Source organism: Lithobates pipiens, unplaced genomic scaffold (genome assembly GCF_037356315.1).
Source record: "Lithobates pipiens isolate NorthernLeopardFrog02 unplaced genomic scaffold, aLitPip1_a1.2 Scaffold_8, whole genome shotgun sequence".
In the NCBI taxonomy this organism is placed as follows: Eukaryota; Metazoa; Chordata; class Amphibia; order Anura; family Ranidae; genus Lithobates; species Lithobates pipiens.
The window spans coordinates 294707382-294724731 of record NW_027507903.1 but is presented as its reverse complement, the minus strand read 5'-3'; positions in this window follow the sequence as shown (position 1 = coordinate 294724731).

Below are 17350 nucleotides of genomic sequence, written 5' to 3'. Positions count from 1 at the left end.
CACAGACGTTTTTGACACATTTTTGGGATCACTGTCATTTATACAGCAATCAGTGCTATACAAATGCACTAATTCCTGTGTAAATGACACTGGCAGTGAAGGGGTTAACCACTAGGTGGCAGTGTGGGGGGTTAAATGTGTCCTAGGGACGTGTTTATAACTGTGGGGGGGGGGGGGGTGTGACTGTGTATGTCACGTCACTGATCTCTGCTCCGATCACAGGGAGCAGAGATCAGTGACACGGTCACTAGCCAGAATGGGGAGATGCTTGTTTACATTAGCATCTCCTCATTCTTCCTCCCCATGAGGCAATTGCGGGTATCCCCGCGCCGATTGAGTCCGCGGGACCCACGACGCTGGCTGCCTCTTAAAGGGCAATGTACAGGTACGTGATTCTGCCTGTACAAGCCCTTCTGCCGACGTATAGCAGCGTGAGCCGGTCGGCAAGCGGTTAAAGAAGCCGGCGGCCAACTGCGATAGTGGGCACGAGAGCCAGAACAGGGATCTGTGTGTAAACACACAAATTCCAGTTATGTCAGGGGAGGAGAGACAGATCGTCTGCTCCTAAAGATTAGGAACAGCGATCGGTCTTCTCCAGTGAGTGCCATCCCCTCACAGAAACACCTAGCGGGGAACACGTTTAACCCCTTGATCGTCTCCTAGTGTTAACCCCTTCCCTGCCAGTGACATTCACACATTAATCAGTGCATTTTTATAGCACTGATCGCTGTGTAAATGTCAATGGTCCCAAAAAAGTGTCAAAAGTGTCCCATCTATCTGCCACAATATCGCAGTCCTGATAAAAATCGCTGATCACCGCCATTGCTACAAAAAAAAAAAATGCTATAAATCTATCCCCTATTTTTTAGATGCTATAACTTTTGCGCAAAGCAATCAATATACCCTTATTGAAACTGCAGAGGTGATCAAATACCACCAAAAGAAAGATCTATTTGTGGAAAAAAAAGGGTGCCAATTTTGTTTGGGTACAACATCCCATGACCGCATAATTGCCAGTTAAATTGATGCAGTGCTGTATCGCAAAAAAGGGCCTGGTCATAAAGGGTTCAAATCCTTCTGGGGCTGAAGTTATTAAAGCGTAACTCCACTTTTACGTGTAAAATGGATTGCGCTAACTACCACCACAACTCATTAAATGTCAAATATCACTTTCACAGTGCTTTATAAAAACTAAAAGTGCCGTGCATAAATTAATACTCCTATAAGGTCCTTGCTCCACCCTAACCACTTCCCGACCGGTGCACAGCGATGTACGTCGGCAGAATGGCACAGGCAGGCATATTGGCGTACAGGTATGTCCAGTTTTAAATGCCGCCCTGCCATCGCGAGCGCGCCGCAGGCGGCACGCTCGTGTGCCGGTCGGGACCCTCGTGAGTCCGGTCGCGGGTCCCGCGGACTCGATCGCCATGCGGGCATACCCGCGATCGTCACACGGGGCGGCTGAACGAGGAGATGCCGTTGTAAACAGCATCTCCCCGTTCTGTCTAGCAACAAGTGACGCTGATCTCTGCTCCATGTGATTCGAGCAGAGATCAGTGTTCACTAAAACAAAGCCCAGCCCCCCACAGTTAGTAACACGCCCCTAAGAACACTTAACTCCTACACTGCCACCCACTGGTTAACCCCTTCACTGCCAGTGTCATTTACACAGGAAACACTAAATTTGTATAGCAGCGATTGCTGTATAAATGACAGTGGTCCCAAAAATGTGTCAAAAATGTCCGATGTGTCCGCCATAATGTCGCAGTCACAATAAAAAAATCGCTGATCGCCGCCATTACTAGTAAAAAAAAAAAAATTATTATTAATAAAAATGCCATAAAACTATCCCCTATTTTGCAAACGCTATAACTTTTGCGCAAACCAATCAATAATCGCTTATTGCGATTTTTTGGGATTTTTTACCAAAAATATGTAGAAGAATACGTATCGGCCGAAACTGAGGGAAAAAATGTTTTTTTTATTAATTTTCGGGGGATATTTATTATAACAAAAAGTAAAAAATAATGCGTTTTTTTCAAAATTGTCGCTCTATTTTTTTATAACGCAAAAAATAAAAATCGCAAGGGTGATCAAATACCACCAAAACAAAGCTCTATTTGTGGGGAAAAAAAAAAGGACATCAATTTTGTTTGGGAGCCACGTCGCACGACCAATTGTCAGTTAAAGCGATGCAGTGCGAAATCGCAAAAAGTGGTCTGGTCTTAAGCCAGCAAAATGGTCCGGTCTGAAAGTGGTTAATGAAGACATATATATTCTATATTGCTATATAAAGTGCAATTAATTATTGTAAACAATATCAAAATAAAATATAGAAGGAAAAAGAGAACAGAAAAAATGTATATAGACAGAAAAAGTAATTAATTCCAGTGCAAAATTAATGTCCTAAGTGAGTGATCACTTCGGTGCCAATGAATTCCTCCTATATAAAGTGCTTCTTTTATACACCAAACGAGTAACTTCACCACCACCTGCTGCAATGGCCACTCACCAGATAAATCTGTATTTGCGCCTTTGGTTCATTTAGGATAACCACTCCGTTAAGGATTTCACCAACAGCCTTTCCAGGCAGTATGTAAGAGCCTCTCGCACTAATTGTTTCTCATAAAGATATATAAATAGCCATCATAGTGTAGTATGTAATCAAAAATGTATTTAAAAGATAAAAAAGCAAAATTTAAACTCTCACATGTGCCTATGCCGGCAACAAGCATATCCAGCTGTGTACGTGGGGATGGGGTTCAGGTCTATTACCCTATCGCTCCTGTCCTACGACCTCGGAGTGCGTTCCAAGCCTCGTTTTTCGTTATACCGGAAGTGACGAAACTGAGTTCCCAGCAGCCTCTACTCGTTTCGCAAATCGTCTTGCGTCATCAGGAAGCTGCCACATGCCTCCATCCTCCCTGTTATATACCCTACAATCCCGCCAAATATAATTACCGATTTAGCACCCATCCCAGGAAACCCTGCTATACCAGTAGTTCCCCGCCGGAAGTCTCCCGTTCCTCATCTTTGTTTCTATATTACCCTATTGTATACCGGAAGTCCTCCACCGGAAGTCTCCCATCCGCCATGTTTATTCCTGTATTTTCCCTATTATATTACTTCCGTGGTACCGGAAATTATATGATCTCCACTTTTGTTGAGAAAAAAACATTCCCCTCTGGATGATCTATGTACATTACAAGGATTTTGACAAACTTTGTTACAGATTCCTACCTTTTGTTATTCTGAAGAAATCCCTGTGTGTTTCTCTGTGCCCATGACAAAAGTGAGTCTAATGGGAGTGGTTTCTTAGTTATCAACCAGCTGCTGCACTTGCAAAGCTCTAATGAGAAAAAGTGCATGGTCCTGCATCCCTTTAGATGTGATTTCCTATTGGGAGTATCTTGCCAATCACACAAGCTTGAGATTATTTTTCTGGGGGGTGTTCTGTACACAGAATCTAGGTAGCCATATCGCATTGCATTTCACAAAAAATTACAGAGCTGCAGATTGAAATGGAAGGGTCTTTTTTAAATAACATTCAATTACATTATGACTTGTGTCACAAATTGTATATGCTATTTTTACCCTTTACGCTAAAAATAAACACTGAGCGTTTAAAGGGGAATTTCACTTTCTCAATCAACATTGACATGTTTTAACAACCTGCTGGTGCCAGGTGCTAGCAAGATCATGTACCTGTACGTCGGCTCTTTCTTCCAGGTTTGGTGGTGATGCCCACGCTCCCAGCCAAGCCATGCTATGATTTGCCACGGCAGCTGATTTTGGCCAATAATTTTGGCTGAAGTCAGCTGATTGGCTGTGTCCAATCACTCAGAGTTCTGTGTTTACAAATTGTGAATTGACAGTTTCTTCTCCCTGTAAAGCAGGGACAAAAACAGCCAGAAATTAAAGTTAAAAACACCACACATTGTTTTTAGATGCTATAACTTTCACACAAACCAATTAATATACACTTTTTACATTTTTTTTTTTTTTTTTTTTACCAACGACATGTAGCAGAATACATTTTGCCCTCCAATTTATGAGGAAATTTGATTTATTTATTTTTAGATATGTTATCTAACCGCAAATAGAAAATATTTTCTTTTCAAAATTTTCAGTTGTATAATAAGAAACCCAGTGATACTCAAACAGCACCAAAAGAAAGCTCTATTTGTGTGAAAAAAAATATTTCATTTGCATAAAGTGTTACTTGGCGGAGCAATTGCTAGTTAAAGTAACGCCGTCCTGAATAGCAAAAAATGGTCTGGTCATAAAGGGTAAAACTTTCTGGAAGTCAAGTGGTTAATCCTTATTCTGCTAGCATTAGTAAATACGTGGGGAAATATATCATACATGTTTTTGATCCTTTATTTTTTTTCTTCAGCTACTTTCTGGTTTCAAGGTCTAGGCACACCCACCTGTCTGCATGCCTGAACTAAGGACAGATAGATTCCAGGAAGTAAATGCTACATGAACCATCTGCCCTTTCTCAAGATGGCGATGGACAGAAATGCGAGGGTGTGTTTCTCAAATTGGTTTCTCAACAAAATAAGACATGAATGGATGGCTGCGTTTGCTTTAAATAATAAAAATGAATTAAATAGTGTTTTTGGTTTGTAGTGCTCAGATGCAGTGTAGTTCTGCTTTAATACTTCTATAAGCAAGTAAAAGGCAACAAAAAAAGCAAGCAGCAATTTTTAAATATTTTTTCTATTTTATGTTATGTGAATGGGAACATGAAACAAATATAATGTAGCTGATATTCCCATTTGACTGCAAAAGTGTAAATACAATTTAAGTTAAAAAATACATTTCCAGATCTCAAAAGTATGCATGCCTATCTACACAAAAGAAGCCATCGACACCTCTTAAGACTGCAATAGTCCTGAAGGCTGAAATAATCAGCCTCTTAGAATAGAACATTTATCAAAGAGCCATCAGTTGCAGTTCTTCATACCTTGAGGATCGCACAGACATCCTAGTCATCACAAGGTCTGCCCGATAAATAACAGATTTCATAACCTGGCAAACTTACAGTATGTACGCTTTCTTTTCTTGCAATGGAGATGTTCCCTTCTACAGCTAAGCTTATTGTGACTTTTTGGCCTACCTGCCTTTCCCTCAAAGCCATGCCTAGGTCTCTTCCAACTCAGGCCTGGTCAGCAGACTGCTGTATTCTAAGCGATCTAGGCCATGGCGGCATGAAACTGCAAACGTGAAACATTGAAGTAATTCTGCTGTAAATTGAGTACTTATATTCAGCGGTCTTCTCTTCACCCTTGACTACGTTCTTCTCTTTCTTTATCTAGAGAAACTCTAATATCCTTCCCATGCTTGTCAATGAGTAGAAGCGTGTGACCAATATTAATGCACTAGAAGGTATGGCCCAGAGTACAAAATAATGAAATATATATGAGGCAATTACTTTTTAAACAGACATTTTCCCTTTAAGCACAAGTTCTGCTCATTAACTTCCAGGTTCTGCTTTGGATTCTACAGATTGCTGCTCCTTTCCTAAAGTGAATGAGCTTAGTGGATATTACTAAGCATTTGTCTGCATTCTCTGTTTACAGGGACATCTGTGAAATGACAGCTACTGAAATGTGCAATGATGTTTGAAATATTCATATCAAATCAGTTCAATGCAGTGTCTGAGAAGTGTTTAGCTCATGTCTGTCTGCATCAAGGCTCATTTCATCTGTAACTCCCTGAGGTCCTCTTAAAATATGGAGCAACCTCAATAATCCAAAATAATTGCTTAACCAAACAGGTACAAGTGTTTGTTATCAAGTTAACCACTATGTAGTTTGATTCTGCAGAACAGCATTATCTGAAACCATTAAAAGGGCACAGCCCCTATAAAATGATTTCATGTGTGTGGAGCTTTTCTCACACCGTCTTGTAGTTATTTATGTATTAATTCAGAAATTGTCAAACATTTTATATGATGTTTTTTCACAAGTTTATGAATGCTGCATTTCCCATCTGTGTTGTTAATTTTAAAATGGATGGAATATATAAATAGGTTTACAAGTGCACATATAAAATCGTATTCCGCAATGCGAAACTCATTTCCTCCTATTTTGTGGATTAATGTGTTTGATTTTAAATGTGGTACAAAGATTTACCCAATTAAAAATCTATCTGTAGCAGATCACTGGTTGCACCTCCTTGCAGGATGAGTTGGAGAATAAGACCAAGCACAGAACTCAATCGTGTGCTGGCATTTGCACCCTATTGCAAAAATAAAATGTGTTTTTCTCTTTTTTTTTTTCTTTCCAAGGGCTGAATAGGGATTACTTCATTAGCTTTTTTTTTTTCCCTTGAGGCTGCATAGTTTTTCTGCCTTCTAAAGCATTTGAATAGATTGTAACAAAGTGGGCACAATTTATTTGTGCACACCTGTCACGGGCTTGCCTCTGCACTTCCTCCCTCTCCTCTTTTTGTATGGGTTAAGTGTGCTGGGCTTGTATAATATTGGCCTCTCCCCTTTATTAATTAGGATGCACCTGTGGCAGGTTAATTCTGCCCCAAGGTGATCAAGCCAAGTGTCTTTAGTTTATAAGGGGGCCTCGGCTGGTGGTCAGCATTTTGGCTGGACGGTTTGAGCAAGAAGAGATAAAGAAGAGTTTTTGGACAACTCCCTCAACTCTGCTCACCTGTCATTGAAAGCTTAAGTTTGGCTTATCGTGGAGAAAGCAGCGTCCATTGGTGGGGAGGAATGACTGCAGCTGTGTCTGGAGGTGCAACCAGTGACGGAATAGTGGGCAGCAGAGACTGGCAGTTCAAGTCCGAGGTGTGGGCGGGTGACCAGAGGAAGACCTCCAGCGAATCTGGGTCAGCTGCATGGTGCTGTTAGAAGTCGGCTGCCAGAGCAGGAGTGCGCAACTATGGTGCTGGTCTGCAGAGGGCAGAGCAAGAGACATGCCTCATCTGTGTCCCCTCTGAGAAGTGACAGCAGAGGAACCAATAGGAAGGCGGACATCTCCAAGGCAAAGGGCACCTCCTTCTGAAGACGGCTGTGCACCTGAGCGGGCTCGGTGCGGACCAGAACAGCAGCTACTGGCAGTGGTTTCCATGGCATCTGGGGTGAATGCCCAGCTTCCTCTTTCGGGTGGCCTTTCTGTGGAAGTTGTCTCACAGCAGCAGATGGGCTATATAGCCAGTGTTCCTGTACCTCCTGCTGGTCATGCTGGTGAGTGCACTAATGCTTCTATGATAAAAACTATTATGGATCCTTTATCTAAGTTAGCTGCTGTGATCTCTAGTCAGTCAGTTGTACAATATGCTACCTGTGCAAATGTATGGGTTCTGCCTGACACCCCCTGGATTGTTGACCCTTCCCCGTTTTATAGAGTGGTTGCAGTTAACCCTTCCTCACCAACTGGTCATTTGGTGGTTGGGGGGTCTGCAGCTAGGGCTCCTGTGCCAGAGACATGTTATAAGGAACCCCTGCCATGTGAGGTCTCCTGGCTTGGCCACCATTTGTCCATGACTGTAAAGGAGAGAATTTGGAAAGAGGGGTTTGGGGACCTACTGTCCCTCCTTCCTTCTGCAAAGGTATTCCTTTCTAAAGGCGCATAGGTAAGCCTGTACCAAGAACCTTTAATACCTGGCTTCAGGCCTACTGGATTTTTTCTAGTGTCCTAGGAGAGAAGCAGATAGGTGTAGTGGTTTGTTTTGGTACCTGGAAAATGTGCTTGAAGCATACAAAAACTTCAGCAGCTTGGGCTGTTCCAATACGATGAATTGTTTAGGCATAAATTGTCCATTTACCCCAGCCTGAAATGGGGGATGAAGGATGTGGGCCTATGGCTCAATAAAATTTTGCCTCAGCGGTCTTGCATGCCCAAGCCGCCATCGGTGGCCCCTAATGTAACTTCTTATAGGAAGGGGTTTTGTTATGCGTTCAAAAAACGCAGTGCAAATGGAACACAACATGCAAGTACAGGCACGAGTGTTCCTTTTGTTCAGGATCACACCCCTTGTCCAGGTGTTTTAAAAGGTCCGGGGCCTCAGTGCCTCAGCGAGAAAATTTTCCCAAAAACACGAACGCCAGTGAGAATGGAAAATATGCATCCGTGGCTGAATTGGTATCCAAACCAGGAGATGGGCCATTTCCTCTCTTTATGGTTTATCTCAGGGTTTTCACATCCCTAGTTTTTCCGGGGTCGCATGCGGGGTTGTGGGCAATCTAAAATCGGTGTTTGTGTTCCCAGAAGTTGTTTGGGACAAATTAGCTAAGGAAATTTCTGAGGGTCGCATTGCATGTCCATTTCTTTCTCATCGGTTTCATAATTTTAGGATTTCCTCTTTAGATTTAGTCCCCAAGAATGAACCAAATTTGTTTAGAATGATACATCATCTTTCGTATCTGAAAGGGAGGTTCCTTGAATGATGAAATTGATTAGTCCATATCATCAGTTTCTTCATCTTTTGAGGATGCCGTAGTTAAAATTGGGGCTTTTGGTCAGGGTGCTTTAATGGTGAAAGCTGACTTTAAATCTGATGACTTTAAATCTTTTGGTTACTCCCCTTTTCCCCTGCATCTTACAAGTCATTAGGTTTTTGCTTTATCAACTGTTTTATGACATGTGCTTGCTTATGGATTGCTCTCTTGTGCGCTTATTTCGAAAGTTTTTAATACTTTTTTTTTACATAGGGCTTTAATTTTTGATAATGCGGTTCATTATCTAGATGTTTTTTTGTTTATTGGCCCTGCTGGTTTGGCATTCTGTTTTTCTTCCTTGCTGCTGATTTGTTCCCACATGAGCCATTTTGGGTTGGGGTTCCCCTAGCAGAGGAGTCTTCTCCTCTGCTTTGATAGAGTTTTGGGGAATTCATATAGACACAGCAGTGGGGGAATTTAGTCTTCCTTTGAATAAAATTGCTAAAGCCAAATCTTCCATTTATTTTTTTGGTTAGAAAAAAAACATTTTTGTCACTCTTGGGTGTGCTAGCATTTGCTAGTAAAATTAGGCTGAATCTTTTCAAGGAGATTGCACTTAGCCACGGCCGAGCTCAAGTCCCCCTTCTCCCACATTAGATTAACTAGATATTTAAAGTAGGATCTGTTAGTCTAGACCAGGTTTTTGGATTCTTGTAATGGTAGGTCCTTTTTTCAGGATGATTTTGTTTTTGAGACTGATTTCAAACTATTCTCGGATGCTGCGGGGTCTCAGGGTTTTGCAACAATTTGGCAATCGCACTGGTATTGTGGGGGTTTGCCAAATTCCTGGTTCTCCCGTAAGCATACCAAAAACGTTGTCCTTTTAGAACTTTTCCCATTCATTGTGGCATTTGACATTTGGGGCCATTCCTTTGTCAGAAGGCGTATTGTCATTTGCTCTGACAACGGTATGTCTTCTAAATGCCCCCGGTCTTTATTGCGTTATTTTGTTTTTCTTTGCTTAAAATGTAAGGAGTTGTAAAGACAGAAGGTTTTTTTTTTCCTAATGCATTCTATTCAATTACCTACCTGAGCTCCATCTCTCTCCAGCAATGTCCACGATCCCCTCAGCCATCCAGTAAACTCCTCCTGATTGGCTGAGACACAGCAGCGGCGCTATTGGCTCCCGTGGCTGTCAAGCAAAGTCAGTCAGCCAATCAGGGGAGAGAGGGGGCAAGGCCAGGTCGGGGCTCTGTGTCTGAATGGATACACAGAGCTCTGACTCGGCTTGGGTGACTTCTTTAGCAAGCTGCTGGCTGAAGGGCATCCAGTGAATCCAGTTGCTGTAGCGGTAAAAAAAATTATGTTTCCCTCAAAACATGGGCTGATTATTCGGTTGCATGGGTGTCTTTTTGCACATGCATGGGTTTATATTTGACTCACCCTCGGAAATCTCAATTTTGCCCTTCTAATGTGGCTTTTTTGAGGAAGGAGTTTCCCATAGCTACCTGTCCATAGTTTTGGCAGGTGTTTCCTTTTTCTTTAAAATCATCAGGTTTTCCAGCTTGTGGTAATTTTTTACCTGGTCAAACAAGCAGTTAAAGGCTATAAGCGTGTTCGTACTGTCCTGAATGACCCCTGGCCTATTACCATTAATATCTTGGCAGGCTTTTCTTGCGCAGTTAGCTCGGTATGTTTTTCTGCATATGAGGCCCTGATTTTTCATGCCGTTTTTGTTATTGCCTTTTTTGGTGGCCTATGCATATGGGAAACTGGTCCTGCACAATAAAAGAGACCAATTGGGCAGAGGAGTTTGGCTTTCTTTATTTTCTTGCCTGAACCGGTCTGTTAGCCCTGGTCACTAGGTCAGACCTGAAAAGGTGGGGAATATATTTATACACTTGGATTGCTCTCCTGTCACACAGTTTCAGTTTCTTGCAGTACTCAAAAACTGTCTCCGGTGTTTGGGTCTGCAAGATTATCGTTTTACTCCTAATTCCTTTTGTATAGGAGCTATGATTGAAGTTGGGTAGGTGGGAGTCTAAGCAGTTTGAAATTTATGTTTAGCCTAACCTTTCTGTTTGATTTTATTTTTAAAGCACTATGTCTGGATCATTGGACAATCATTTGTTTTCTGGGCTCAAAGGAAGGCATCTTTGCATAATTCTGGTACATCTGTACAGATCTACTGTACTATATTTTGGTCTGGCCCTCCCCATCTGTTTTCACTAAAGACCCGTACACATGGGTTGAATGTCCGAAGACATCGGGTGCTTCAACAAAAAAATAGCTGACATTTGGCCCATTTAGCCAGCTTCTGTCTGAAAACCAGCAGCCAACTGACTCCCGATCAGCGCCCTCGACCAATGGTGGAGACCGCTGATCAGAATGTTCTGGCGGTGAGGCCATCCCCCTGTCAGAGCACAATAATTTGGGGAGATCGCTGTACTAACTTTGCATAATAAGTACAGCGGCTCTGACCTAAGCTGTCAGATTTTTTTTTTCCACCCCTGCTGGTTTGAACAGAAAAAAAAATGTGTGTACCCACCTGGCTTTACTGTTCTGAAGACCACTGTCACCAGCACAGGAAGTGGATGAAATCTCTCTGGTGGGAACACAGCAGTAAAAACCTGAAAGTGGTTTTAATCCTATAAAATCCTAAATTAATTCCTATAAAACCCAAAACTGAAAGCAAATTTATAGATTATCATTATGTATGGTGCAGTTGATGTCAACTCACTAATTGTTTTACTTATTTCATGTAGTAATCCGTTATATGTAGTGTTGATTGGAACTTTTATGAAATATTAACATTTACTGTAACTGAATTTGTATTATTTATCATCCATTCTTGACAATACAGTAATGACCTTCTCTGTAACATAATTGCACAGCTAACAATTCATGCAATGCACGGATTCATAGATTACTGCACATAACATATCATTGTTCAATTCATTTTCTTCCGATTAAATAGATTTAGCACTAAACCAATTAATTTTTCTGTTAATAGAAAGCATCATAGATATGTTGTTTACACAAAGTGATACTGACTCCTGTCGTGTAATCCAGTCACTTGTTCTTTAGTATACATTCACCCATACAGCCTTCTGCAGACAACAAAATGCAAAATAACTTTCACAAAAAAAAAAAGAAGATATAAATGTTATTTTCCTTGACCAGCTGGTCACTACATAAAATGAACTGCATTTCTCAGAGAAAGTGTGTAATTAGCAGGGAATTTTAAGTGGATAGTGGGTGAGAAGTGTCAAAATGTGATAAAATATTCAAAGCAGAATTTTGTGGAGAGTATTTGATAGTTTAGAAAGTAAATTTTTTTTGTAAAAATAGTGGATATGAACAGCTAGACAATGGTTGCATTTCTGCTGTTCTTAAAGCCCGACTCTGAAAAGCGTTAACTGCTCATTTAGTCTTGTGGAGAGAAAAGGCACTTTACTTATCAATTTCCCTAGCAGACAGTGCTCCCCTATGTTTTGATGGTGGACTGTCCCTCAATATTGTCACATGCAGTGAAGGGCTATGGACCCTTCACCTGTCATGATGATGTCAGGACTAGGGGTAAGCCAATACTTCCAGATATGACAGCTTCCCACTGTCACTGGTTAAGGAAGCATGCACCCACCATATCTCTAGGAATAGCTGACGTCCATTAGGTCCCCTGTTAGTTGGAATCTTAGCATCATATGCTGAAGTGGTAGAAATATCTCTCTACTGAGAATAGGTTTCTGGCTTATATTTCCAGATTTACTGAAAGGTTAAAGAAGTTGCTTGGCTCGTCACACAGAAAAGGCCTTTCTCCACCTGGTTGCATCAACGCCATTGCAGCAATATGGTTGCAGCTTCCGGCTTGGTTGCCGTTTGCTTCAGGAAACTGGCCCTGCTGCATGGAAGACACAGGGCTGGCCTGTAAAGTTGACTTTCACCACTGGACTCTTGTGTGTAGCACTCACATTTGGTATAACAGTACAGTTGGCTCCAGAGTTTTTTTACAAGTAATCTGGCTTGGCCCCCCTACACCTGCTCTACAGGTAAGTCCAGCTTAACCCCTTCCACTGTGACTCCCCCCAACTTCTCTCACACACAGGTACGATGCTCCCTTTCTGCTCTGTCTCTTCTCTATTTAAGGTTTTGGATACCTTTTTAGGGGATCTTGTTTTCTAAATAGTGCAGAGCTGTGTCTCATTAAATAATGTACATATAAAATTTATATTAAACATTCATGATAAAAAAAAAAATCTGAAAATGTAAAAAAATGTGAGAAAAAACAGTTCATCTGTGTCAATGCTTCCAAAACAATCACCGCTGTGTGTGTTCATCCTCAAAAGGACCAATATCCAGTGCACACCTCCACGAGCTAAAGTGCCTGCTCACCTCAAAGATGAATGTAAAAGCATAGACAAATCACTCCTCGTGTCCATCACGATGGATCAACTTTCACTCTACAATGGTAATCCTACAGTCTCCAGACTGCTCCTCTGTGTGGGTAATCAGCATTTGTATTGCTGTCAGACGAACCTTCCTTCACTTTCTCATAAGTGCTCAATCACACTATTACTTCCGTAGGTTATAGACACGAAACAACAAACGCAAGTGCCATAGTGTACTCTATTTGCATGTTTATTAAAAGCCCCCAAAACAAATTCACTTACAAGATAAAAACTTTAAAACCGCATTTCTCAAATGATTACTTCATTTACCGCAAATCTACACTCACAAAGCTTCACAGATTTGGCTCCTCCCCTCTAAATGAAGCCCTCTCATTGGGCTTCATCTACTGATTTTTATATTTTATTTTATATTTAAATTGCAGAATTGCCACACACACTTTGCACAGGGCCACGATGGGGTCCCTGGTCTTAGGCTCTCAGTCTCCATAGCTCAGGATCTCCCCACCAAGGTTCCCCCATCCCCATTTCTCCTTTTTAAGTAGAGAGAACATTTCTGCCTCTTTAGCAAATATCTTGGGGAAAGCCTCTACCCTAATTGAGACTATGGGATGTGCAAGGCATAAGGGCTGCTAGTAGGTGTTCCTAGCAGAGTCGTTCGACTTGTCCATTGGGGCATCGTTGCTTCTCAGTGAAGATCAGGGGTAGGAGGAAGTAGACCGGAGGGAAACCCTTAAGGTTTGGGTGCAGAAAGTATGATCCCGTTTGCAGCTAGAACCATCTCCTATCACAGAACCTAAGGTCACCAGTATGGAATCACTTCCCAAATACCAAAGAAACCTCCTAGGTCCATTCTGGGTTATCCACTACTACAGGATTTGCTTTAAAAGCTATGTCCAGGAATAGATAAATTCTATACATCTCCCAGGAGGTTTGTACAGAGGAGGTCCGCTGCAAAAAATGGAAAGTGCCTGTGGTGGATTCAGCTATTTCTTGCCTCAAAAAATCCTGTACTGTACCTGTTGAGGATGAGGATCCAGTTTTCAAAGCTCCAATGGAGAAAAGGTTTGAGGCTCTCCTTAAATTCTCATTTGCTCTGTTGAGCTCAGCTATGCAACCAGCGGTGTCTATGGCTGTTTGCAAAACCCTGGAAGACTTTGCTAAGCGCATGGTACACAACCCAGAACCGATTTTGATGAATTCCTCCTCCAAAAACTGTAACTTCCCAGTAGCATTGCACTACTGCGTAGGTGGTTTGGCAGACTCCCTGTGGTAAAATTTTCACCTGGCTCTCGTCAGTACAGGTGAGCAGAATCATCTGGCTGTGGAATTTGTCTGTGGAGACCATTTGTAAGAAACGTCTGGAAACGATTCCCATGGAGAACAGCTCATCATTGAGTCCTTAGAAACCTTTGTTGAGTAAGTCACGGGCAGAAAGAGCACTTAGTAAGAAGAAAGCTAAGGTGCCCAGAACAAAGTATGCTGCTTCTGGGTTTTGGAAGCGTTCCTTTTGTCCCTGACCTTCATGTCAAAGCCAAGTCCTTCAATCAGTTTCATCGCAAGTCCTGGATGTCCAAGCCAGCTCTATGTCTGACACTAAGTCCTCAGCACACTGAACGGGTGCCCCCACTTGTGTAAGTGGAGTCTGCTGGCCTTATCATCTGTCTGGACTTAGAGCATCTTAAATCTGTGGGTTCAGGACATAGTGTCCTAGGGATACAGGCTGGCATTTCCCTTCCTAGTGCTTTCCCACTTCATGCCCACAAACCTGCCTGCCTGTCTATTGAGATTGCAGGCCCTTCAGAATGAGTTACAACTGCTTTTCTCTGAGGGGGCGATTGTACTAGTTGCCTTCAAGGAACACTTTTAGGGCCATAATTGAAACCTTTTTACATCTTAAAAGCCCAATGATGGTGTTCTTCCCATATTCTACTTGAAGGTGCTCAATGCCTTCTTGCAGGTTCAGAAGTTCTAAATAAAAATTGCCCAGTGAGTCATTGCATTGCTGCAACAAGGGGAATGGTTAGTATCTATAGACCGCAAAGATGCGTATTTGCACATCTCTATTTTCCCCCCTCGTCAGCGGTTCATACGGTTTGCAGTGGTCGAGCAGCACTTCCAATTTGTGATCTTTCCTTTTGGCCTGTCCACAGTGTCTAAGGGAATAAATATTTCTGCATGATGTCCTCCTGAAGGATCACTCCATCCCAGCCCTGATGGTCAATGTGCTGTAGATGATGAAAACATTTTAGCACTTCTCAGCCTACAGAAATCTGCACTGAATCCAACCACTGCTTGGAGTTCCTGGGACTAGCCTTGGACAGGCTGTCCAAGCCTGAGTGTTCTTTCCCAGGGAAAAATGACAGGCTTATGTTTGGACCATATGATCCAAAAAGATCTCTGTGGTCCAATTTTGCATTAGGGTTCAGGGCCTTATGGTGGCCTTATTTGAGGCAGTGAAGTTTGCCCAGTTTAACTCCAGGGCTGTACAGCTCAATATGTTGACTCACTGGGACAAGCTTTCCCTGTCTCTGGACAAACCCATGTGTCCCATCCCCAAGTGCAGGATATCTTTTACCTGGTGGCTGTGGAGGTGTCCTAGAGACAGAAATGGTCCAAGGGACATAATTGTCCAGCCTTCTTGTCAGTCTTCAGTTGGACAATGGCCACAGAAGTAGCTTAAATTGACCTAATTATGGTTTGGGTCAAAAGGCATGTTTTAGCCTTGTTGGCAGTTCACATCCCGCAATAAAGAATTGGCAAGCAGACTTCCTATGTCAGCACTTGGATATGCGGGTTCAACCAGAAGTGTCCAGGACATGTGTCACCATTGGGGGATGCTGGATATAGATCTATTGGCATTACAATTCAATAATGGTTGTGGCAAGAATCAGAGATGCAAGGACCTTTGCTGTGTTGCACTGTTGACCCTGTGGGATCTGTTTGTGTTGATAAATGCCTCCCCCCCACTATCGATTCTTCAACAGATTCTCAGGATCGAGATTGAGGACATTCAGGTAATCTTGGTGGCACCAAACTGACCCCAAAGGACTTGATCCCTGGATATCCTCTGACTACTGCAGAGACCTATTGCCACCGTCACTGGCTTTGACGGTATGGCAGCTTAAACCCAAGTCCTGAGAGGTCGACTTCCCTTTAACTCTGTTATTCCTACACTGCCTAAAGCTAAGAAATGAATCTCTCACAAAATTTGTCTTTGCACTTAGATGGCCTACTTTGCATGGTAGGAGGCACAACGTTTCACTCTACATGATACACCGTGGGATGTGCCCTTTTCTAATCTGGGCTGGAGCAACAACTGGCATGGAGTACGCTGAATGGTCATGTTTTAGCATTGGCCATAACACACAAATTAGCTGCATTTTAAATGCCCCCCAATCACTTTCCTTTAAACTGCAAAGGCAGCAGACGGGTGTTCACAGGCCAAGGCACAATGCCTTGCATCCTATCGCAGCAGAAGTTATACCTGATGTCATGCTCGATGGTTAGTACCACCTAAAAAATACTGCATATTCACCTCAATGGGATTGTGCCCCTACCACCCCCCAACCAGGTGCAATGTGGTGGTGTGGGGAGGAGGCAACCTATCACCTGCTTACCACCTGTCAAATGTCCTGTGAAAAAGTGATCCAGAGTGTTTGTGTAAAGCAGCCTGTTCAGATAACGCTGGCCTCTCATTCTCTGGTAAAGGCCTTAGATCAGGGGGTGGTTCATATTGCTCCCCCATTCATACACCTGTCCCAGCCTGGGATCTTAATTTGGTCCTGTAAATAACCCTCCTTGTTCTTCATAAAGGCTAGTTAGTTTTGAGCTCCCAGGCTCCTTTTCTAGCTAGGGTCTTTCTATCTTAATCAACGCTTTTTCCTGCCTTCTCTTTTCCCTGCTCCAAAGCACCCCAAAGAGATATCTGTACATTGTTTAACTGTATTACACAAGGTGCAAGTTTGCTTCTTTGCCACTGCCTCCATTAGAACTAGACTGTTTTTGCTGTCTGAAGATTCGTGCAAGGGCATCTCCTCAGGAACCAGACAAAAGGAGATTTGTCCATGCAATGTGCATGTCATCCAGGATAGTTGGCAACTATGATTGATTAGGGTGTGCCCACTTACACCTAGCATGCCCTATGTGCAAGCTTATGATTAGAGGTGCGCATCCTCACTGGTCTCTCGATTACGATTATCTCGTCTTCAATTTGATTCCGCAAACCATCACGTTTGCTGCCCATGGTTTCCATGATAAAATGGAGTTCTTTTGCCTGCTTGAATTTTTTTTATCTGCTATTAAAAGAAAGACACTCCCTGCATGTCGCAGGACATTGAAGAGTCCAGGATATGAGGGAGAGGTAGGAACTAAAGGATGGAAGAATCTATGAATAAGGAAGGATGGAGGAGTCTGGGGATGGAGGAATCCATGGATAGAGAATGAAAGGCTAGAGGAGTCTGAATATAGGAACTGAAGGATGGAAGAGTTTGGGAATGGAGGAATCCATGCAAAGAGAGTGGAAGGCAGGAGGAGTCGGAAG